This window comes from Schistocerca serialis, unplaced genomic scaffold, assembly GCF_023864345.2.
Source record: "Schistocerca serialis cubense isolate TAMUIC-IGC-003099 unplaced genomic scaffold, iqSchSeri2.2 HiC_scaffold_1260, whole genome shotgun sequence".
Taxonomy (NCBI): domain Eukaryota; kingdom Metazoa; phylum Arthropoda; class Insecta; order Orthoptera; family Acrididae; genus Schistocerca; species Schistocerca serialis.
In genome coordinates this window covers 211,887-238,608 of record NW_026047470.1, presented here as the reverse complement: position 1 = coordinate 238,608, position 26,722 = coordinate 211,887, and positions in this window count along the sequence as shown.

Here is a 26,722-nt window from a genome sequence, read left to right as displayed (position 1 = left end):
GACAGCTGGCCACTCCTTCAGGAGGGCCCGAGCAGGCACACGGGGCAAAGGCTTGGTGGTTATTGGGAGCTCCAACGTTAGGTGGGTGATGGAGCCCCTTAGGGAAATAACGTACAGGGCTGGAAAGAAGTCCAACGTGCACTCGGTTTGTCTGCGAGGGGGCCTCATCCAAGATGTGGAGGCGGCCTTGCCTGTGGCTATCGAGTGTACGGGGTGCAGTCATCTTCAAGTAGTTGCTCACGTCGGCACCAATGATGCCTGTCGCTTGGGTTCTGAGGCGATCCTCAGTTCGTACAGGCGGCTGGTGGGTTTGGTGAAGACCGCTGACCTCGCACGCGGGGTGCAAGCAGAGCTCTCTATTTGCAGCATCGTTCCCAGAGTGGATCGGAATCCTTTGGTTTGAAGCCGAGTGGAGGGTCCCAACCAGAGGCTTTGTCGACTCTGTGACGGTCTTGGCTGCAGATTTCTAGACTTGCGCTATTGGGTGGGGAATTGTAGGACGCCCCTAGATAGATCAGGGGTGCACTACACAAAGGAAGCGGCTACTCGGGTAGCAGAATACTTGTGACGTGCACATGCGGTTTTTTTATGCTAGGAAGTAGTGCGAGGTGTCCTGATGAATACTCACCAGTCGACGTGCAGGCAGGGAATTTAGGACGCGCTCAGTGTAAAGACACTTCAGCTGTCAAGATATTAGCAGTAAATTTTCAGAGCGTTCGGAATAAGGTTCCTGAATTTACTGCCCTCCAGGAAGCATGTGGCGCGCAAATTATTCTCGGGACTGAGACCTGGCTGAACCCTGAGATAGGAAGTTCTGAAATATGTAGTGAGGGTTGGAACGTATATCGCAAAGACAGATTAGACACCTCTAGGAGGTGGTGTCTTCATTGCAGTTGACAAAAATATTGTGTCTACTGAGGTCGAAGTGGAGTGTGATTGTGAAGTTATCTAGACACGTTTAACAGGGATAGGAGAAATAAAGTTAATTGTTGGGTGTTATTACCGGCCACCGTGACAGTTCTAGAATCATTCAAAGGGAGTCTACACTCTGTATCGCAGAAGTACCAAGATCATGCTATATTAGTCGGATCCGACTTCAACCTACCTAATGTAGACTGGGATGTCTATGGATTCATTACAGGTGGTACAGACAAGCCGTAGTGTGAATTACGTTTGAACACATTACCCAAAAACTGTCTTGAGCAGCTAAACTGACAGCCATCGCGTAATGGAAATATTTTGGATCTGGTAGCCACGAACAGACCAGACCTCATCGACGGTGTCAGTGTTGAGAGACAGGGATTATTTATCATGATGTCATTACGACTATGGTTACGAAAGTTAAAAAGTCGGTCAAGAAGGCTAGGACAGTATTCTTACTAGAAAGAGCAAATAAGCAGTTGTTAGCATCCCACTTAGTAAATGAATCGACCTCATTTACTTCCGGTACGATGGACGTGGAAGATTTATGGGCAAATTTTAAACACATTGTAAATCACGCATCGGACAAGTATGCGCCGAAAAAGTGGGTTACGGACGGAATAGACCCACCGTGGTTTAACAGCGCAATTCGGAGAATGCTCAGGAAGCAAAGACAGTTGCACTCGCGGTACAAGAAAGGTCGGGAGAATGAGGACAGGCAAAAGTTAGTAGAGATTCGTGCTGCTGTAAAAAGAGCGATGCGCGAAGCATACAACCACTACCACCGTCATACCTTAGCAAAAGATCTTGCTGAAAAACCAAGGAAATTCTGGTCTTACGTAAAATCGGTAAGTGGGTCGAAGGCTTCCATCCAGTCACTCACTGATCAGTCTGGCCTGGCAACGGAATACAGCAAAACGAAAGCTGAAATTTTAAATTTAGCATTTGAGAAATCTTTCACGCAGGAGGATCGTACAAACATACCGCCGTTCGAGTCTCGTACAGATTCCCGTACGGAGGACATAGTGATAGACATACCTGGGGTTGTGAAGCAGCTGAATGGGTTGAAAATAAATAAATCGCCAGGTCCTGATGGGATTCCAATTCGGTTTTACAGAGAGTACTCTACTGCATTGGCTCTTTACTCAGCTTGCATTTATCGCGAATCTCTTGCCCAACGTAAAGTCCCGAGCGACTGGAAAAAAGCGCAGGTGACGCTTGTATATAAGAAGGGTAGAAGGACGGATCCTCAAAATTACAGACCAATATTCTTAACATCGGTTTGTTGCAGGATTCTCGAACACATTCTCTGTTCGAATATAATGAATTTTCTTGAGCCAGAGAAGTTGCTGTCCATGCATCAGCACGGCTTTAGAAAGCATCGCTCCTGCGAAACGCAACTCGCCCTTTTTCACATGATATCTTGCGAACCATGGATGAAGGGTATCAGACGGATGCCATACTCCTAGACTTCCGGAAAGCGTTTGACTCGGTGCCCCAGTGCAGACTCCTGACTAAGGTACGAGCATATGGGATTGGTTCCCAAATATGTGAATGGCTCGAAGACTTCTTAAGTAATAGAACCCAGTACGTTGTCCTCGATGGTGAGTGTTCATCGGAGGTGAGGGTATCATCTGGAGTGCCACAGGGAAGTGTGGTAGGTCCGCTGTTGTTTTTTATCTACATACATGATCTTTTGGATAGGGTGGATAGCAACGTGCGGCTGTTTGCTGATGATGCTGTGGTGTACGGGAAGGTGTCGTCGTTGAGTGACTGTAGGAGGATACAAGATGACTTGGACAGGATTTGTGATTGGTGTAAAGAATGGCAGCTAACTCTAAATATAGATAAATGTAAATTAATGTAGATGAGTAGGAAAAAGAATCCAGTAATGTTTGAATACTCCATTAGTAGTGTAGCCCTTGACATGGTCACGTCGATTAAATATTTGGGCGTAACATTGCAGAGCGATACGAAGTGGGACAAGCATGTAATGGCATTTGTGGGGAAGGCGGATAGTCGTCTTCGGTTCATTGGTAGAATTTTGGGAAGATGTGGTTCGTCTGTAATGGAGACCGCTTATAAAACACTAATACGACCTATTCTTGAGTACTGCTCCAGCGTTTGGGATCCATATCAGGTCTGATTGAGGGAGGACATAGAAGCAATTCAGAGGTGGGGTGCTAGATTTGTTACTGGTAGGTTTGATCATCACGCGAGAGTTACGGAAATGCTTCAGGAACTCGGGTGTGAGTCTCTAGAGGAAAGGAGGCGTTCTTTTCGTGAATCGCTACTGAGGAAATTTAGAGAACCAGCATTTGAGGCTGACTACAGTCCAATTTTACTGCCGCCAACTTATATTTCGTGGAAAGACCACAAAGATAAGATAAGAGAGATTAGGGCTCGTACAGAGGCATATAGGCTGTCATTTTTCCGTCGGTCTGTTTGGGAGTGGAACAGGGAGAGAAGATGCTAGTTGTGGTACGAGGTACCCTCCGCCACGCACCGTATGGTGGATTGCGGAGTATGTATGTAGATGTAGATGTAGATGTAGATAACTCAGGCTTGTCTGTAATTGAGAGGTCATGTGGAGATTATTTTGGCAAAGCACACTGCATTTACATGGACAGGTTCTACAAAAGCCCTGCTGTGGTGGACTGTCTTTGGCAGAATGAAACCTTTGGTGTAGGCATTGTAAAGATAAACAGGAAGGGTCTACCGAATGAAACCAAGACTCTGAAGCTTAGGAAGGGGAAAATGATGTTTTGGACGAATGAACATTTCCTTGCGGTAAAATGGAACTCAGACAAGGATGTGCACTGTTTTTCAACCACAAAACAAGCAAATTCAATTGTAACAAGTACCGGAACCAAAGAACAATAATTAAAGAGAGATACACCAGATGTTGTAATAGACTATAACAAGGGTAAAACTGGAGTAGACAGTATTGACCAGCTATCAAGCTATTATCCTTGTTAGAAGACACTAAATGGTGGAAGAAGATTTTCTTTCACTTGATCCTTTTAGTAGTAGTGAATAGTTGAAGTTGTGTGCAAGTAAACAACAATAAAGACAGAATCTCTGGTGTATTTCTTCAATGGCTTAGCTAGTCATGGCAGGGGCCTCAGGTCAAATGTGCACCATCACCAAGTGGAGGCAGAGTCTTTGGCTGATACTTCACAGAAAAAATCCCAGCTACAGCACGTAACCAAAATGCAGCAATATTTTGTAAAGTTCTTGCAGATAAAGGGAAATGCACTCCTGCACTGAATTTTTCTTGTGTGCCTATGTTTCTTGCAATAAAATATGTTCTTTTGTACAGGTTTATTTCTTGCAAACATTCAAATGAGTTTTAGACATTACTTTCTTTTGGAAAAACATTAAATTTTGAAAATTGTAGAAAAAATGCCATTTACATCTAGAAAAAAAATGTATAACAGTATTAGAAAGAGGAAGTTTTAAACTTTAATGTAAGTAGTTTAGTATCCTTATATTTTCTTCATGGATTCTTCAAAAAATCGAGGGAATTGGTTGAAAAGTGTCAGACCATAGGGACAGAACACGTGTAAATGGCCCAGAATGGAAAATGTTAAAAGACAGATGCTTGGGATGGATCCTATCAATAAGCGCAAGCCTTAAGTAATTCATTGGAGCCATGTTATCCACAGCAAAAAAATATATCCCAAGAGACTTCCGCAAGAAATACGTACCGAGAAGGAGGGAAAATACGTAATTCTGTACAATGAGTTTGTGACAACAATTGCTAAAATAACTGACAAATTTCTGCAGAGTATGGCGCACCTGATTGTGTGCTGTGAACTGAAACAGTTAAGGAATTAGACTTCCACATCTCAAGCAGAAGAGCCAGAAGAGCCTGGTCCTTGCTGAGAAAACCTGGAAGTGTGAACCTACCACACTGCACGAAAGAGGCTGCCACTCCCAACAAAGTATCAAATAACATTGTGGCCACCTCTAGAGCTCCTCGGATTCATCACATATAATTAATGTCAAAAAGTAATTGAGGTCTCTCAAACTAGTTTATAAACCTAACTCAGACTACTGTAGACCATTTGGCGGCGAGACAATAACTACAGCTCCTAGAGAAATTAAGGCAGGGAAGGCATTGAGTTTGATGGCATCCATTCATAATTCCTGATCCACAGTGGGAAGTACGTAAAAAACTGGTTAGAACATTCCTTACTGACACTCTCCAAACTGGTAACGTACCTCATTGATGCTATGTTAAGCAATGGAAGCTATCTAGCTCTAATGGGCAATTAGATGAGCCCTCTAATGAAGCTTAATAATGGGCTTCATGAAGAATCAACGCTAGCTCCTCTTCTGTTTTTCCTATATATAGCAGACATGCCTAGGACAATATCTAGGAAATCTGGATTAGCTGATGATCGGGCTCTCACTGTGAGCTACAAATACATGCGCATTAATGAGGCACACTCTACTGCAGAGATCTCGAGGGGGTTTTGGAGGGTGTGTAGAGGAACAAATGAAGGATAGGAACCTGTGTTTGGAAATTTCATCCAACGACGCTAAATATATTGGTTTGAATCTATTCTTTTTGTCTCGGGAATATGTCTTCTACTGATTCATAATATAATTTCCAAAAGCTCCGTTGTTTGTCCCTTGCTGATGCCAACCAAAATTCGACTGTTCACTTCTAACACCAAAACTGAACTGACTGCCTCCTCTCCTCACGATCAACAGATAAATCTGTTGCCCATCTTCGCAGAGCAAAGATCACCTCTGTGTGGTGCAATATTTCCGTCGAGGCTGCGTGTGCCTGTCTCAGCAATTCAGAAGTCACGACCGCGATTTCAGACATAAAAAATTAGAAACGTTCCTACAAAAAGTAACACACATATCTTTCGCTATACCTCGGCTCCTCCGACCAGAATTTTGCAGAGCGAGATATGTAATTAACAAAGATAAGATTTGAAAAATTCACTAACGATGCAAGTAGAAATAAAGAAATGATAGCCGTATATACACTCCTGGAAATGGAAAAAAGAACACATTGACACCGGTGTGTCAGACCCACCATACTTGCTCCGGACACTGCGAGAGGGCTGTACAAGCAATGATCACACGCACGGCACAGCGGACACACCAGGAACCGTGGCCGTCGAATGGCGCTAGCTGCGCAGCATTTGTGCACCGCCGCCGTCAGTGTCAGCCAGTTTGCCGTGGCATACGGAGCTCCATCGTAGTCTTTAACACTGGTAGCATGCCGCGACAGCGTGGACGTGAACCGTATGTGCAGTTGACGGACTTTGAGCGAGGGCGTGTAGTGGGCATGCGGGAGGCCGGGTGGACGTACCGCCGAATTGCTCAACACGTGGGGCGTGGGGTCTCCACAGTACATCGATGTTGTCGCCAGTGGTCGGCGGAAGGTGCACGTGCCCGTCGACCTGGGACCGGACCGCAGCGACGCACGGATGCACGCCAAGACCGTAGGATCCTACGCAGTGCCGTAGGGGACCGCACCGCCACTTCCCAGCAAATTAGGGACACTGTTGCTCCTGGGGTATCGGCGAGGACCATTCGCAACCGTCTCCATGAAGCTGGGCTACGGTCCCGCACACCGTTAGGCCGTCTTCCGCTCACGCCCCAACATCGTGCAGCCCGCCTCCAGTGGTGTCGCGACAGGCGTGAATGGAGGGACGAATGGAGACGTGTCGTCTTCAGCGATGAGAGTCGCTTCTGCCTTGGTGCCAATGATGGTCGTGTGCGGTTTGGCGCCGTGCAGGTGAGCGCCACAATCAGGACTGCATACGACCGAGGCACACAGGGCCAACACCCGGCATCATGGTGTGGGGAGCGATCTCCTACACTGGCCGTACACCACTGGTGATCGTCGAGGGGACACTGAATAGTGCACGGTACATCCAAACCGTCATCGAACCCATCGTTCTACCATTCCTAGACCGGCAAGGGAACTTGCTGTTCCAACAGGACAATGCACGTCCGCATGTATCCCGTGCCACCCAACGTGCTCTAGAAGGTGTAAGTCAACTACCCTGGCCAGCAAGATCTCCGGATCTGTCCCCCATTGAGCATGTTTGGGACTGGATGAAGCGTCGTCTCACGCGGTCTGCACGTCCAGCACGAACGCTGGTCCAACTGAGGCGCCAGGTGGAAATGGCATGGCAAGCCGTTCCACAGGACTACATCCAGCATCTCTACGATCGTCTCCATGGGAGAATAGCAGCCTTCATTGCTGCGAAAGGTGGATATACACTGTACTAGTGCCGACATTGTGCATGCTCTGTTGCCTGTGTCTATGTGCCTGTGGTTCTGTCAGTGTGATCATGTGATGTATCTGACCCCAGGAATGTGTCAATAAGGTTTCCCCTTCCTGGGACAATGAATTCACGGTGTTCTTATTTCAATTTCCAGGAGTGTAGTATAAAAAGATAACGGAATTCATAATTTACAAACTGTTTTGAACTGTCGAGCACAGGTACTATCCTTGACAAATTGTTTTAAATCATTGTGGATAGGTTCATAAGTAATTTATGACAAATTGATTTAAATCATTGTGCATAGGCTCATGAACAGTCCATGAGAAATTGGTTTAAATCATCGTGCACAGGCTCACCAACAGTCTGCGAACATCAGCATGCTCAAAGCATCAGTAAGAAAACAAATGTGCTAAAGTCAAAGTTTTTTAGACCATTGAAAAATCTATGTTTCCATGGTTGTATTATATGTATTCAGTGATAATCGTTGTTAACCCCAATGTACTCACCACACCACAAAAAGAAAACTTATCAGAGTGTGTCTTGAAGTAAACATCGATGACTCAGTGCAAAAGCAATTGAATCATTGTACTGGTTTGTTTGTGAGGAGGTTAAAGCAGACTCAGAGGGTGCAGGAACGACCATAAATATTCTGCTGACAATTCAGAGCCATACTGTCTCAGAAAAATATTGCAAAGTGCCGTAGTAACATGAAAACGTAGCATTTTTTCACCAAATGTCTATGAAATAATTGCATAAATTCAATTTAAGTGAGGCAACATATCGCCGTTTCTAAAGTACGTCAATACATTGCATTGTTGTTGTTGTTGTGGTCTTCAGTCCTGAGACTGGTTTGATGCAGCTCTCCACGCTACTCTATCCTGTGCAAGCTTCTTCGTCTCCCAGTACCTACTGCAATCTACATCCTTCTGAATCTGCTTAGTGTATTCATCTCTCGGTCTCCCTCTACGATTTTTACCCTCCACGCTACCCTCCAATACTAAATTGGTGATCCCTTGATGCCTCAGAACATGTCCTACCAACCGATCCCGTCTTCTGGTCAAGTTGTGCCACAAACTTCTCTTCACCCCAATTCTATTCAATACTTCCTCATTAGTTATGTGATCTACCCATCTAATCTTCAGCATTCTTCTGTAGCACCACATTTCGAATGCTTCTATTCTCTTCTTGTCCAAACTATTTATCGTCCATGTTTCACTTCCATACAAGGCTACACTCCATACAAATACTTTCAGAAATGACTTCCTGACACTTAAATCTATACTCGATGTTAACAAATTTCTCTTCTTCAGAAACGCTTTCCTTGGCATTGCCAGTCTACATTTTATATCCTCTCTACTTCGACCATCATCAGTTATTTTGCTCCCCAAATAGCAAAACTCCTTTACTACTTTAAGTGTCTCATTTCCTAATCTAATTCCCTCAGCATCACCCGACTTAATTCGACTACATTCCATTATCCTCGTTTTGCTTTTGTTGATGTTCATCTTATATCCTCCTTTCAAAACACTGTCCATTCCATTCAACTGCTCTTCCAAGTCCTTTGCTGTCTCTGACAGAATTACAGTGTCATCGGCGAACCTCAAAGTTTTTATTTCTTCTCCATGGATTTTAATTCCTATTCCCAATTTTTCTTTTGTTCCCTTTACTGCTTGCTCAATATACAGATTGACAACATCGGGGAGTGGCTACAACCCTGTCTTACTCCCTTCCCAACCACTGCTTCCTTTCATGTCCCTCGACTCTTATAACTGCCATCTGGTTTCTGTACAAATTGTAAATAGCCTTTCGCTCCCTGTATTTTACCCCTGCCACCTTTAGAATTTGAAAGAGAGTATTCCAGTCAACGTTGTCAAAAGCTTTCTCTAAGTCTACAAATGCTAGAAACGTAGGTTTGCCTTTCCATAATCTTTCTTCTAAGATAAATCGTAAGGTCAGTATTGCCTCACGTGTTCCAGTGTTTCTACGGAATCCAAACTGATCTTCCCCGAGGTTGGCTTCTACTAGTTTTTCCATTCGTCTGTAAAAAATTCGTGTTAGTAATTTGCAGATGTGACTTATTAAACTGATAGTTCGGTAATTTTCACATCTGTCAACACCTGCTTTCTTTGGGATTGGAATTATTATATTCTTCTTGAAGTCTGAGGGTATTTCGCCTGTTTCATACATCTTGCTCACCAGATGGTAGAGTTTTGTCAGGACTGGCTCTCCAAAGGCCGTCAGTAGTTCCAACGGAATGTTGTCTACTCCAGGGGCCTTGTTTCGACTCAGGTCTCTCATACATTGCTTAAGTGTCTCAAAGTGCGGAAGAGTATGCCTAAATATGCCCATGAATGTTCTCATTCAGCATAAGAGATAATAAGCAAACACTGTTACAAATGAGTAAATACATAAGCTAGACTAAAAGTGGAAATGTGTGTGTGTTACAATATGGCAATACAAACAAATGTCTAAAGTAAGTTTTCATAAGAGAAAGTATTTGCTGGTGGCATTCAAGACCAATCTACAATATACAGCTGAAGCTGACAAATTACCACAAAGGTTGCATATTAACATATACATGAAATTCTTTATTTCACTTTTGCATTGTATACTAGGTAAGAAAACATATGAAAAACATGTTATCCATAGAAGACATGAATTGAGAATGAAAATCATAGCATTTTCGTATAAATATCTGTCAAAATACAGTTACAAAAGTAAGAGCCTCTTCCAGGTTGCCTAACATACTATGTACAGTATTCACTAAACATAATACTACTTCACACAAAAATTTTTAGCTCAAGAATCTATTTAGAAGGAAAGTGGATGAAGGAAGGAAATAAAGGTTTCCACAAAATTATTGTTGCATCTGTCAAAAGAAATTAGTTACATTAAAGCGTCACTCACCAGACTGTCACAAAATTATTGTTGTATCTGTCAAAAGAAATTAGTTCCATTAAAGCATCATTCATCAATCCGTCACAAAATTATCTTTGTATCTATCGAAAGAAATTAGTTGCATTATAGCATGAGTCGTCAGTCTGTCACAGAAGATAATGAAAGTGAAAATGTGGCCACAAATGCTTATTCTATGCATGTGCTAACTAATCATTATCAACTAAAAACGCTAACATATCCCAACTGCAAGAAAGACAAAGTAGTACCAAAAATGCTTTACAACTGTACACAAATAAGATAAAGAATAGTTGTGGTAAATGGTTAGTAAACGTATACAAATCTGTTAAGCTGATCTGAAAAATAAAAATAATTTCATTAACCTGTTAAACAAGAAAGAAGAGTCGATAGGACAAGCAAAGCCAAATAGTTGTCAAATCAAGCAGATGAACAGAAGTGTCATTTCTCATAAACGTCACTGCCCATACAGAAAAATGCTTACAGGCCGAAAGTTCTCATCGCAGTGTAACAAATTAAGTAGCATATTTTCCAACACATCTCGTCTCCATTCATAATAAATTTCCTATTTGGACAAAAGTAACTAAACCACAACAGCTCAGAATGTGCTCTAAAAGCAAATCATCTCACAATCCCTAACAATCCCTAATCTCTTTGCCTATCTCCTGAAATCTTAAAACATATCACCTCAAATAAAAAATCCGCAAGTCCACAAAATCATCTACTTCATCATCATAAACTTTTAATTACTTCCGTCACCTACTGTATAAATTACTCAAAAAAAGTCATATGACATTGTACTTAGAGTTGTTATTATAATGTTCAGTGATATTAAACCGAACCAAAAATTCCCTTCCGATTCCACTATTGTGTACTGTACAACATTTGTCAAATACTATCCAATTGCTGCATAATTCAGTGTGTCAGCCTGTAAGAAAAATTCCATTACTTTACGCAGTACCCGATGTTACCATCCAGCACTCATGGTTTTGTGTCATTACGCATTTCTACTCGACTAAACGTGGCCGCTTCTTTCTTTGGAACGTAGTTTCGCCCGAATATTTATATTTCTAGAAAATTTCTTAATTAGTGATATTGTAATCTATATCTGTACAAGTAAAGAACATTATATTAACAGAAATTCGTAAAGTGGAAAAATACAAAGAAATAGTCAACCTTGCTGTTGTCCGTAATTTTCATTTCTACTATTCCTACATCTCTCATTTTCTCGGAAACCATGGTTTTGTTGTCTATTATCATGATAGCTGTGACTGTGTGATTTCTGCTTATGAGTATGCAAATTCTTATTATCTTGTACGTAATTATTTGCAAAACTGCTATGCTGCCGTGGAGGATTTTTCATATTACCCCTTCAATTATGGGAATTAGGATATTGTAGCGAATAGTACTATACTGGTGCATTGAAATTGTTACGTCCCTGATGTTGTTTTTATTACTGTTGGTTATTCCTGTTTCTTCTGTCTCTGTTGTCACTGAATGATTTGAAATGACCCCTCTTCCAATTGTCATTTTAATTGTGGTTGTTCTGATAAAAATTTCTGTGTTTGTACATATAGTCAGATTTTTTAATTTTAGGCAATTGTAAAACGTCGCGGAATGCAATGATGTTTTCCTTCTGATGTCCTGTCAGCAAAGAAACACGTACAGATTTTGGAAGTTTAGAAGTACAAGACTGATTAAAGCAGAACTGGCTGATCGGTTCCACTAAATGTTGGTTCTGATATATCGTGTGCTCGAAGAATTTCGTTCAGGCTGAAAATTGGAATTTTCAAAATTTGGCAAACTCGTGAGTTTGTCCTTAATACCATGCTTTGTCTCTGAGACGTATGCCGCTAGAAATGCATTTTGAAATTCGTCTAAAGAAAAGCACTGTCTTTCTAAGATTCGCATCTGCATAGCTGGTTAACCTTCCAAAAAACTGAAAATAAATTGTAACTTGTGTGTCACTGGCCAAACTGGTGGTGAAGAAAAGCTAAACTGTTGGATCCAGTCTAAGAGATGTAAATCACTGATGCAACTGCGAAAAACTTTAAACTTACTACCTGACAAAAATGCTGATAGTCAGATCAGTTGTGTCTTCTTAAGTCATTAAAGTCCTGTCAGTTGAAATGTAGATGTCCGTGTTCATTTTAAAAGTCTATTTTTTCTTGCACGAAATCGTTTCTCGTCCGCGACAGTTCTCAATGTAATCACGTCTCTCTTGTTCTTATGACAAATGCTTTTCACTGTCAGTTAGATGAGTGCGTAACTTATAGGTTTCTTGTTTGTGCTGTTTGTTTACCGTCATCTGTCCTTCATTAAAATGTTCTAAAGACTGAAACTCTGCGGTTGTGTGCCTGCTAAGTGATCGTCTGTATTTACTTCGATCTGCTCAACTTTGTTTAAAAGTTCTTAGATCTGTGCTTTCAGTGTTTCAAATTGTTGTTCTGCACCGGTGTCAGTTTTAGGTTTTTCTGTTCCAATTCTGTACCTGATTCAAACGCTTTTGCTGTTTACACTGGAATTTTGCGACCGCGGCATTAGGACCTACTCTATTATTTTTTTTTAGTAACTGAAGCTGTCTCTTTTCGGTGTGTGTCTGTAATTTATTTAAAGTTTGTGTCAACCTCAGCCACTCTCTGAGAAAACTGACGTGTAATTGCGTTTCTGTTTTTGCAAATTCTTCTGTACTTGTAGAGCTTTTGCTTAATTCTATAACCAAAGCCTGTAGTTACATTCTGTAGCACTGAATCATTGCTTCATTTTGGTTTTATTTCAAGTATTTCGTTGTGTTCTTGTAATTTTGTTTCAAGGTGACTTGATAACTGATTTACTAGTGTTTGGTTACTTTCTTGTAATAAGTGCTGAAGAATTAGTTCAAGGTCCTTTTTCTGCAGAGAACTGCGTGGTCAAGTGACTTTTCCCCTGTGTTTTCATTCGCTGCTGCGCTCTCCGGAAAATTTTGCATCGTCTGTGTGGTGATGCCGTCTGACTGAGCTGAATCGAACACTTTAATCTCGAGTCTCATCATCAGAAGAAATATATTAAGTTAGCAAAAATATTGTCATTTGTAATACGTGTAATGTTCATATTCCTCGTTATCTGACTAACTGGGAGGAAAGCATTTACAAAAAAATGTTCAAATGTATGTGAAATCTTATGGAACTTAACTGCTAAGGTCATCAGTCCGTAAGCTTACACACTACTTAATCTAAATTATCCTAAGGACAAACACACACACACACCCATGCCCGAGGGAGGACTCGAACCTCCGCCGGGACCAGCCGCACAGTCCATGACTGCAGCGCCTGAGACCGCTCGGCTAATCCCGCGCGGCGAAAACATTTACATCAAGCACTGTTGCTTCTAAATTGCTCTCTGTAGGTGACTCGTCCTAAGTTAAGGTACTGCTGTCGCATTTTGAATACTGACCGTTTGAGAATGATTGCTACGCCACTTGATATTCACTGTGTTGCGCGGAGTGGTAATTGCACTGAAGAGCCGAAGAAACTGGTACACCTGCCTAATATCGCGGAGGGCCCCCGCGGGCACACAGAAGTGTCGCAAGACGACATAACATTGACTCGACTAATGTCTGAATTAGTGCTGGAGGGAACTGACACCATGAATCCTGCAGGGCTGTCAATAAATCGGTAAGTGTACGAGGAGGTGGAGATCTCTCCTGAACAACACATTCTAAGGAATTCGAGACATGCTGAATAATGTCAATGTCTGGGGAGTTTGGTGTTTAAAATCAGAGGAGTGTTCCTGGAAGCACTATGTAGGAATTCTGGACGTGTTGGGTGTCGCATTGTCCTTATGGAATTGCCCAAGTCCGTCGGCATGCACAATAGACATGAATGGATGCAGGTGATCAGACAGGATGCTTATGTTCACATTACCTGTCAGAGGCGTATCTAGACATATCAGGGGTCCCATATTACTCCAACTGCACATGCCCCACACCTTTACAGAGCCTGCACCATCTTGAACAGTCCCCTGCTGACATGCAGAGTCCATGGTTTCATGAGGTTGTCTTCATACCTGTACACGTCCATCCTCTAGATACAATTTTAAAAACGAGACTCGTGCCACTAGGCAACATGTTTCCAGCCATCAACAGTCAAATGCCGGTGTGTAAGGGTCTAGATGAGGTGTAAAGCTTTGTGCCATGCAGTCATCAAGGGTACACAAGTGGACCTTCGGCTCCGAATGCCCATATCGATGATGTTTCGTTGAATGGTTCGCACCCTGGCACTTGCTGGTGGCCCTGCACTGAAATCTGCAGCAATTGGCGGAAGGGTTGCTCTTCTGTCACGTTGAACGATTCTCTTCGGTTGCCGTTGATCCCGTTCTTGCAGGATCTTTTTCCGGCCGCAGCAAAGTTGGAGATTGATGTTTTGCTGGATTTGTGATATTCACGGTACACTCGTGAAATGGCCGTATGGGAAAATCCCCACTTCATCGCTACCTCGGAGATGCTGTGTCCCATCGCTCTTACGCCGACTATAGCACCACGCTCAAACTCACTTAAATCTTGATAACCTGGCATTGCAGCAGCAGTAACCGATCTACACTGTGCGAACAAAAGTATCCGGACATCCCCAAAAACATACGTTTTCCATATTAGGTGGATTGTGCTGCCACCTACGGCCAGGTATTCCATATCAGCGACCTCAGTAGTCATTAGACATCGTGAGAGAGCAGAATGGGGTGCACTGTGGTATTCAAGGACTTCGAACATGGTCAGGTGATTGGGTGTCACTTGTGTCATACGTCTCTACGCGATATTGCCACACACTTAAACATCCCTACGTCACCTGTTTCCGATGCGATAATGAAGTGACAACGTGAAAGGACACGTGCAGTTGAAAAGTGTACAGGCCGACAGTTGAAGAGGGTCGTAACGAGTAGTAGGCAGACATCTATCCAGACTATCACACAGGAATTCCAAAATGCATCAGGATCCATTGCAAGTACTATGACAGTTAGGCAGGAGGAGAGAAATCTTGGATTTCATAGTCGAGCGGCTGCTCATAAGCCACACATCACGCCGGTAAATGCCACAAGACGCCTTGCTTGATGTAGGAGCTTAAACATTGGACGACTGAACAGTGGAAAAACGTTGTGTGGAGTGACGATTCACAGTACACAATGTGGCGATCCGATGGCAGGGTGTGGGTATGCGAATGCCCGGTATATGTCATCTGCCACCGTGTGTAATGCTAACAGTTATTGGGAGGCGGTGGTGTTACGGTGTGGCCGTGTTTTTCTTGGAGAGGACTTGCACCCCTTGTTGTTTTGAGTGGCAGTATCACAGCACAGGCCTACATTAATGTTTGAAGCACCTACTTGCTTCCCACTGTTGAAGAGGAATTCGGGGATGGCGATTGCATCTTTCAACACGATTCATACCCACGGCCTGTGGCGGAGTGTTTACACTACAATAACATCCCTGCAATGGACTGACCTGCTCAGAGTCCTGACCTGAATCCTATATAACACCTTTGGGATATTTTGGAACGCTGACTTCGTGTCAGGCCGCACCGACCGACATCGATATCACTCCTTGGTGCAGCACTCCGTGAATAACGGGCTGCCATTCGCCAAGAAACCTTCCAACACCTGATTGAACATATGCCTGCGAGAGTGTAAGCTGTCATCAAGGCTAAGGGTGGGCCAACACCATACTGAATTCCAGAATTACCGATGGAGAGCGCCACGAACTTGTATGTCATTTTCAGCCAGGTGTCCGGGTACTTTTGATCACATAGTGTAACAATTGGGACCAGACACTTGTTACCTTATGTAGGCTTTGCCAACCGCAGCGTCGTATTTTGACTGTTTACATATGTCTGCATTTGAATACGCATGCTTATGCCGGTTTCTTTGACCCTTCAGTGTATAACACTACAGAAAGAAAAAATAAAGAAATTTTTATAAATTATCCCACCAAGCTGCAAGAAAACACAAATGATTAGCAAATAATGCTGCAGCAAAACAAAAGTATAAGAAAAGAGCGATCAAGACCAGTGCACTTCATTTCGAAACTTGAAAAAAATTCGGAAATTCTCGCCTCCAAATCTAAGCAGAATAGGGCTGAGTGAAAGTCGTTTGTTTCGATTTGTTTATAGTGAGAGGAAATGAACCTGAATCTGTAGGTAATTTAATAGTAACTGTGAGTGATAAAATTCAGCTTCGAGAATGCTTAGATAAATCGAACTGCGAGAATCTTAAGAAAACCATGCCCTGTCTTAGACTTGTAATCACACAATCTGACTATGAACTCTTGAAACGTCCCCTTTTGAACAATTACAAAAGACTGTGCTTAAACTGACACACAATATTTTGTTAGCGCAACGCAATCTGACTTTCAATAATCCCTACAAAAGAATGGGCCCTGACTAACAGTAAACTATACCTTTCACAAATCACTTACCTCACAAAAATCTTCGCTACTCAAGCTACTGCAATACAGCGAGCGCCACTACTGCCAGCTAAATAAAAGATTCAAACTACTGAAGGCACTAACTACTGATAGGGATAGTTAGCAAATGAAAGATATTAATAGAGAACAAACAATGTATTTACCTTGACATCAACATATATAAATATAGCAGTTCATGACAAATTTCAAAACTCCGCCATCTCTCTCCCCACATCCACCACTGCTGGCGGCTCACCTCCAACTGCGCAACGCTACGCGCTGTTCACATCCAGCTGCCGCTGCCCAACACTACAATGGCAGACAACAATGCAAACTAGCCACAGACTGCACACAGCACAGCCAGTGATTTTCATATTGAGCGCTACGTAACGTTGCCAATAAGAAAACATAAACAGACTACTTACATAGAGAAAACATAAACAGCCTACTTACATAGCCCCCATGCTCCCCACAAAAAATTTTACAAATTTTTTTTGGGCAGTGGCCAATAATGGTTTGATAAAATTTTTCATAATTACAATAACAAAGAAATCAAATGCGCACACTTATTGATACAATGTTGGTCAAAAGCTAAAATTTTCTCACAGTCCATAAAGACAGTCCTAATCGTACATAACAGTAGAATAGCAGTGTTTTTCTCAAAGTCTGAGCAGTAAAAGAAAATGCACACGGAAGTAGTGGATTTCCATGCAGTCTTGAAGAAGTAGCGTTGTCCTTCCAACGGAAAGACAGTGCTGACTCTTGACATGCTGACAGATAATGGGCCACAACAGAGCAAACCCACAGCAGAGTCATTCGACGTTTTGAAGAATATTGGTAGGTCATCACAGAGCCGACCCACTGTAGTCCTGGTAGAGATTACGATATTGGTGGGCCACCAGAGGCGCAGACCCACTGCAGTCCTTGTAGAAATAATGGTACTGGTGGGTCATCAAAGATGTAGACCCACTTTAGTCCTTGTAGAAATGGCCAGCAGCCATCTGTTGTGACTGTGCAGGTGCTCAATCACCATTGAAGAGTCTTGCGGATAATATAGCAAGTCCATAAACCACCACTTGTCCACTCACAAAAAATTTGTTTGAAATGTCCTTAGAACCAACAATGCTGTTATCCAGTCCCTTGCTGAATTATCAACACACGTGCAAACACTAACAGTCCCAACTTCTCACATATTGTCCATATACTATGACCAACAGAAACGTGTGCAGTGAAATGTAACTAACAAGTTAATAATATCATGAACTGGTGACAATTACAATTTTATAACATAAGAATACAATAACAAAGGTACAAAATACATCATTAAAAACATAACAATACAGATAACATTTGTAGTACAGGCTTTACAAAAGAATCGAACTAACATATACATCAGTGGAATTATGACATGAGAACATACAAAAAAGATCACAATAACTTTTGAAACATCAACTTCACACATGAGCATTAAACAGAACAGAACTAATAATGTCTAACATCTTTACAAAGTAAATAACATATTATTAATGCCAATAGTATATGAGGATAACAGTATTCCTCATCATAGTGAATGTAACTTAGTATTAGAAGAGAAAAAAGTTCTATGAAACAGTACACAGAGACAGGAAGAAAACAAATACACAAGGGTACACAAACACATAGGGGGATAACACAATGGAAAGGACAGGGTTCGTTTTCTGTGTAACTATTGGTACTGCAGTATTTTGCGAAAAAAACCTTTTTTGTTCTTGGAGATCTTCCTTCGTTCATCATAATTCCCAAAAATCCTATCTGTACCTCTTCTGTATACTAACCATATTTCTTACAAAATAAATATGGCTCATTGTACAATACTCATTTAGGCCCAAATCGTTTTCATATAACTTTCAAAGCATTCTTCCCCTATTCTCCATAGTTAGGTTCTTATATAGTCTACCCCCTCTTAAGCTAACTTAAATCTACTGAGCTCAGATATTAAACTAAGGGACGAGACAATGCAGCAGCACAAAACAATTAATACAAACAGCAATGATAAAAAATACAAAAGGCAAAGCAAGCAGCATAAATTACAACTAATATAAGGCAATGAGCAGCAAACAAGAAAAATCAGTAGTGAAACTGGCTTAACAGCGTAATACAAAGTCAAATTCAGTAACATTATGCCTGGCAAACAGCAGCAGAAAATGAAATACCTAAACATGACATAGCTCAAGCAGAAAAAATAGTACACTAAAGATAACAATGCAGATAAGGGAAATGTATAATCACATCTTAATGTCTAAGTAATTAAAGTGGTGCACCACAAATAATTCTACAAAAGAAATTACCAAGTACTTGAAAAGAAAGTGATAGATGCAGTTACTGTTATTAGTCCCTTCTTATTGTTCTCTCCATTCCAAGAGCTCCTTTTTCGAAGAAAGTGGATCAGAAAATAATTATTTAATAAATCTGTTGACAGAAAGTGTTCACATTAGCAGATGCATTTAAGTTTATTTTATAAAACCAATGCTGCAACACAGCTGGAAACCAGATATTAAACAAAATGAGCAATCTCTTAACTACAAAGACAATAGATGTAAAATGTTTCTAATCATTTCATTAGGCATTTTAGTAAATATCATAAATTACGAGCTCCACAGTATGCTTTCAACAAGGAAATGTCAATAGCGAGGACAATGGCCTCCCCTTTCTTTTTTTCTACCTGTGCTTCTGATGAGGCACTCACTAATGACTTGTTCTCCCGGCGTCTGACACAGCTGCGTGCCCACGACGCATTACATGCAGGTGGTCACTTAACTTTCTTATGGAAATATTTACGACAGCATTTTCTGCTACTGTGACAGTCTCATATACAAAATTTCACGGGTCGAGAATTTGCGTTGCAAATGTGTAGAAAAAAAATCATATAAATATAACAGCGTCCAAAAATTTTCGCCTGCATTGTGATACATTCACGCATTTACACACATTTCATAACTCTTAAAGTACGAATCTTGGTTTCCAACAACCTTTTTCACAAACTAGAGTCCCTAAACACTACTCATTATTCCTTACCTTATTCGTCGACACTTCTTCAATATTTCATCATAACAGCTACGTGGCTTAATCAAATAACTCATATAGCATCAGCCTATTAATCATAAACATACCTCAGCAGCATAATACACATCATTGCCGTAATAATAACATCATAACACCTCAGTCAAATCTCTAAATCGTCGTAGCTTCCTCCAATAATTTCAAAACCTAAAAAGAATTCTCTGCTCATTTAAATAGTGTCACCTACCTCAAACGTACTTTAAAAATCATGATCTCATACCGAATACATCATTCAAAGCTCTCATAGTATCACAATGGGTCCGAAAAAATATGAACAGTTCACACAGTACAGACAAAATACAATTTCATAAGTGTGAAGTAATCCAACTCTGTAATTGCGTAAACATCTGTCACTGACGTAGTAAAAAGAATGTTTGTTTCTCTGTCAAATAATCAGATAGCTGTGTAATTCTGTGTTAGAGAAATATGGTACCGAAGTGTAAAGTTGTATAAGCAAATACCATATTAGCTAGGGCTCCTTGTGCTTGCCAAACACATGGTACACAAAGTAAGTGTGTATCCCCCTGAGGATTAATGTAATTATACCCTCAGGTGTTACAGATTACAGCAATGGAATGAAATGTATCACGGAAAACCTTTGTATCATTGTACTCCAAATATCTTTAAAAATAAATACTTTTAAGTACAAAATCAATCACTCAAATACGTGTCCTGTAGCGCTAAATGTGCATCTTGTTGCAACATAATCTCTGTGGAAGTGTCGTAGTTATCGTCCTTCGAAAGCTAAGTTCTGCAGAAGTCAATGTACTTACCTCATGATAAACAAAAGTGAAATGCTTTGTGTATAGATATCGTAGTTATTACGCTTACTGTTGTGATGAAGAAAGTACTGTACTGTAACATATTGTTGTGCTACGGAAAACCCTGTCTCAGTGTAGCTATACTACAAAAGTTACTACTAAAACCTGTTTTACTTTCCAGAAGAATTCAGAAAAACTGTGCAGATATAAAACAGATACACTGCAAAAGCAACATTGTAAATTGTCACTCATTAGTAGCGTCGTGATAAAACCGTGTAGTTGTCACATAAACTAACCACTGTGTCGTCTGGTATCTCACAGAAAGTACTTTAAACTCAGAATGTATTTTCAAGTAAACCAAAATGATGCATTAAAATCTCATTAGCAGTACCAGTATGTGTCCTAAGTATGTAAGCCTGATAGTCGTTACATAATCGTGCAACTAACAAGCAAGAATGTACAAATACAACACTGTGTCGTCTGTTCACTATAACAATGCATTCGTAATTTCTGTTTAAAAATGTTCCCTAGGTTATAGACTGGATATTTAACTTCAAACATTGTTGCATGTTAACAGTTTCTTAAGTCTGACAAAGCATACTAGAAATGTGAAGTGAAAAGTTTTATGGCAAAGTTAAAAAGTAGATTATCTTTCAATAAACGGTTTTACATGTGAAATGTGGTGTAAACCTTTACTCTTCCTAGTACCCAAAGTTTCAACTTCAACGCAATTATCATGCGGTATACGTCGTTAAACAATACTGGAATTTTTCTTAAGGTTAGCGTCTATGTCATTTTTCTCTGAGCCAGCCGGTGCAAGCGGCTGCCTGCGGTGCGAGTCATTGTCTGTCCCTTTGTTGGCGCGCGTCGTTATTGGGATTAGGAGACCTAGCTTCTACAAATTCACCCTGACGAGAGGGCCCTGCCCTGTTTAAATCCCGCCAGTTCTGATGCAGTTCAGGTCTGTCGTTACGATCACATCGTCTGTCGTCATGTCGGTAGTTCCTGTAGTTTCTTTCTTGTCGGTTAAGTGGTGGAGAATGTCTTCCTGAATCGTAACTGCGCGCTGGACCGTTGCGTCTAAAGTTATTCTGTCTCCCTTGATAATAATTATTTTGGTTCCCAAATTGTCTGTTTCTCTGATTGTCTCTGTGATAGTTACTACCGCGGAGAGGTGATCTTTCCCTGTAATTATTACTACTCTGCCAACGGTTATAATAAGGGTGGTGTCTGTTCGGTCACGATTTGTGTTGTGAGAATAGCCTTGTCGCGTGCAGTTATTATTTCTTTCATCGCGGAATTGCGACTGATGTGATCTGTAATTGTTGTGCTCCTGCGTTCCGCGATTGTCAGTGTCACTTTCCAGTTCTTGTAACAGTCCCTGAAAAGCTTCAATGTCGTCTTTGCAACGTCCTGCCAAAATAATATGTCGTAAATGTTCAGGCAATTTGATTAAGCAAATGCGGATGAGTTCTGAGGGGCTGTATGGGTTTGACAGGTACTGATTCTTGTGCAACATGTCTTCAAAATATTTCACAAGACTGGAGAATTCAGATTGTTCGAAATGTTTCATCATTATGATGCCATGTTTTACTCGGTCTTGTGTAGCTTGAGACCAATATGCTGAGAGGAAGGCATGGTAAAATTCTCCTTCACTGTGACAATCGTGAATGACCGATTGCATTCTCACAGCTGGTTCAATCTCTAAATAGCCACATATAAATTCTAACCTGTGCTCCAATGACCAGTTGGGAGGAAAACAATGAGATAATTGATGGAGCAACGCTTGTGGATGAATGTCGTTGCCGGAATTCTTAAATGTTTTGAATTTACGTGTAGTAATGAACAGCTTATAGTCAAAATCATCATGTCGGCGAGTCGCATGTCGGTCATTGTTACGTCGTGTCGGCTGTTCAGTCTCAAAATTCGGTGCACGTTGCCAATTTCTTTCATAATTTCCGAAATGCGCTGTGTTATTATTTTGTGGCTGTTCCGTATTTCTATGTCCCTCTTCCCGTATTGGGGCGCGAGTGTCCTCTGAAATACGTAATTCTTGTACTACTTGTGCCAACTGATCTAGCGCTTCTCGGATTTCTCTTTTGTACTGTGTATTGATTTGATTTTGATTTTGTTTGAATTTTCTAATTTCTACATACTCTTCAGTGTCAGTTAAGGCTACAGGTGTTGTGTTATTCAGATCATCATCTACCTTTGTAGATAAGTTAGTGAACTGATCTGAAAGTTCGGCTACTTTATCCGATAGTGAAATTATTTCCCCTCTATGTTTTTCTGAACCAAGTTTCAGAGTATCTACTGTGTCCTTTAAGTTTTCCTGAGTTTTTGCAAGTTGCGTAACCGAATCGGTAGATGCAACTGAGTCAATTTTAGCTTGCAAGGTGTCGTGATTTTCATGAACAATGGTTTGCAGTTCTTTTATGGCTGCTTCGTGATTCTGTAATACATTTTCATGCCGCCAAAAAATGGGTTGAAAATGCTCACAAATTTGTGTTTTTACGTCATTACAGACTTTTTGACATTTCGATTCAATGTTATGTAACTCACTAGTTAAATCTTCACGTGTTTGTTCAAGTGTGGTGTCTAACTTTTGAAGATTTTGTCCCATTGCGTCTAACTGTTGCTGTGTTTGTCTCTGGTGTTGTTCCATTGTGTCTAACTTTTGAAGATTTTGTTCCACAGTGTCTAACTTTTGCTGTGTTTGTCTCTGATTTTGTTCCATAGTGTCTAACTTTTCAAGCTTTTGTCCCATTTGTTGCATTAATTGTAATAACAATGCACTGGTGTCTGAAACATGTTCCTCAGTGCTTTTCGGCGGTGAATTTGCACCGGCAACATTCACATTTTGACAAGCGGAAAATGTGTCTTGACTCATTTGAGAAAACGGTGAGGACGCAAAACCTGAATCTACAGTATTTGCAAAATTGTGTCCTGTCATTTCGGATTCCTGAGGTGAGCTGTTGCCGACCGATCGATCGATAATGCTTCCCTCTTCACTAATTGTTTGACTGTCCACGCCATTGTTTGCCGCCCACTCCATTTCCCTATGCACAATTACCAAATTACTACTTTGAACTTCAGTTAATTCATTACTCGGTGGCGCTAACACACTGCTTTCATTTTCACTGTCATTTCTCAGTTTACTTTGGAGCCTAGTATTACGTTTTTCGCACGCCATTATTGTCACAGTATTTCACACGACAACACAGAAAAACACAATTTGAAGATCAAAAATAAGAGAAAACATTAACATAGCACTGAAAATAATATCTAGTTAATTGCAGTTGCGAAATACTTGGTGCAAATCTACATGCATGCCACAACTGTTTTACTGTACAACAATGAAAGTCTGCAACTACAAAGGAGATTTTCTCTACAATTACGCGCTAGCAATAAACAAAATCTACACTAATTACACAAACTACAAGAAAAAAATCAGAAGATTCCAGTAAGGTATCCTCGGCTAAGGGTCGACATATGAAACGTCCCCTTTTGAACAATTACAAAAGACTGTGCTTAAACTGACACACAATATTTTGTTAGCGCAACGCAATCTGACTTTCAATAATCCCTACAAAAGAATGGGCCCTGACTAACAGTAAACTATACCTTTCACAAATCACTTACCTCACAAAAATCTTCGCTACTCAAGCTACTGCAATACAGCGAGCGCCACTACTGCCAGCTAAATAAAAGATTCAAACTACTGAAGGCACTAACTACTGATAGGGATAGTTAGCAAATGAAAGATATTAATAGAGAACAAACAATGTATTTACCTTGATATCATCATATACTATAAATATAGCAGTTCATGACAAATTTCAAAACTCCGCCATCTCTCTCCCCACATCCACCACTGCTGGCGGCTCACCCCCAACTGCGCAACGCTACGCGCTGTTCACATCCAGCTGCCGCTGCCCAACACTACAATGGCAGACAACAATGCAAACTAGCCACAGACTGCACACAGTACAGCCAGTGATTTTCATATTGAGCGCTACGTAACGTTGCCAATAAGAAAACATAAACAGCCTACTTACATAGAGAAAACATAAACAGCCTACTTACACTCTGATAAAACAAAACTGATTTATCTGAAATGGGTGAAAACTGCTCTCGTAAATGCAGCGCGTCTCGATAATAGAGCTGCAAAATCTAACTACAAAGATACACGGAGGTTCAATGGACACTCTAAAAACTTTGCTATCATTTGTTGTTCACAATTTTGCAATAATAGTTTTTAAATAATTCAAAATGAATCGAGTCCTTGGATGTGAACAATGACTCTGGTACAAATGAACTCAATTACAATATCATCTCGCTAGACTTAATAACATTTAACGAAATTTCAAAAATACTAACGCTTTCTCTGAAAATAATAATCCCAAAATTGCAATAATTGAACTTACAGAAATTGAACTTCACATGTGTAATCTCTCCTTAAACAAAATTCCAGACTATAATTCTTAAATTCATTTCTCTTTCAATAATCGATAAATTCTAACAAAAAAATGAAAAGCAAAAAGACTCCTCATCTGGACCTCTGACGAGCCAAGAACGCTACATAATCAAACGACTACCGCAAATAAAACAAACTTAGTGATTATATGTAAACCATTCTTCACAAATATTATCATACCAACGTAAAAATCAATTCTTTTTGTCTCAGGAATAAGTCTTCTACTGATTCATAATTTAACTCCACAAATCTCCGTTGTTTGTCGCTTGCTGCTGCTAAACCAAAACTGGGCTATTCACAACTAACACCAAAGCTCAACTGACTGCCTCCTCACCTCTCCTCGCGATCAACAGATAAGTGTGTCCCTCATCTTCGCAGAGCAAAGATCACGTCTGACTCGTCTCTGTGCGACGCAGCATCTCTGTCGAGGCTGCGCGTGCATGTCTAAGCAATTGTAATGATCACGGAGACAAGAAGAGAATAGAAGCTTTCGAAATGTGGTGCTACAGAAGAATGCTGAAGATTAGATGGGTAGATCACATAACTTATGAGGAGGTACTGAATAAAATTGGGGAGAAGAGGAGCTTGTGGCACAACTTGACTAGAAAAAGCGATCGGTTGGTAGGACATGTTCTGAGACGTCGAGGGATCACCAATTTAGTATTGGAGGGCAGCGTGGAGCGTAAAAATCGTAGAGGCAGACCAAGAGATGAATACACTAAGCAGATTCAGGAGGATGTAGGCTGCAGTAGGTACTGGGAGATGAAGAAGCTTGCACAGGATAGAGTAGCATGGAGAGCTGCATCAAACCAGTCTCAGGACTGAAGATCACAAGAACAACAACATGATCACGGTTTCAGACATAAAAAAAGCTAGAAAAATCAATACACACAGATTTCATACTTTTGTAACTCTGTTCGTAGTAAAACTTTCTAACTGCCCACCAGTTCCGCAGTAATGGAATTATAGAAAAGTAGTAAAGCAACTTTACATTGTAAAATACATTGAAGCGCCAAAGAAACTGGTACAGGCATGCGTATTCAAATTTGGAGATATGTAAACAGACAGAAAACGGCGCTGCAGTCGGCAGCGCCTATATAAGGCAAGCGTCTGGCGCAGTTGTTAGATCGATTACTGCTGCTACAAAGGCTGGCTGTCAAGATTTAAATGAGTTTGAGCGTGGTGTTATACCCGACGTAAGAGCGATGGGACACAGCATCTCCGAGGTAGCGATGAAGCGGGGATTTTCCCGTTCGACTATTTCACGAGTGTACCGTGAATATCAGGAATCCAGCAACACATCAAATCTCCGACAACGCTGTGGCCGGAAAAAGATCCTGCAAGAACGGGATCAACGACAACTGAAGAGAATCGTTCAGCGTGATAGAAGTGCAACCCTTCCGCAAATTCCTGCAGGTTTCATTGCTTGGCCATCAACAAGTGTCAGCGTGCGAACCATTCAACGGAACATCATCGATATGGGCTTCGGAGCCAAAGGCCCGCTCGTGCACCCTTGATCACCGCACGACACAGTGATTTTCGCCTCGCCTGAGTCCTTCAACGCCGCCATTGGAAACGTGTTGTCTGGTCGGATGAGTCTCGTTTCAAACTGTATTTAGCGGATGGACGTGTACGGGTATGGAGACAGCCTCACGAATCCATGGGCCTTCTATGTCAGCAGGGGACTGTCCAAGCTGAAGTAGGCTCTGTAACAGTGTGACGCGTGTGCGGTTAGAGTGATATGGGACTCCTGTGATACGTCTAGATACACTCTGACAGGTGACACGTACGTACGCATCGCGTCCGATCACGTGTATTCATTCATGTCCATTGAGCGTTCCGACTTACTTGGGCATTTCCAGCA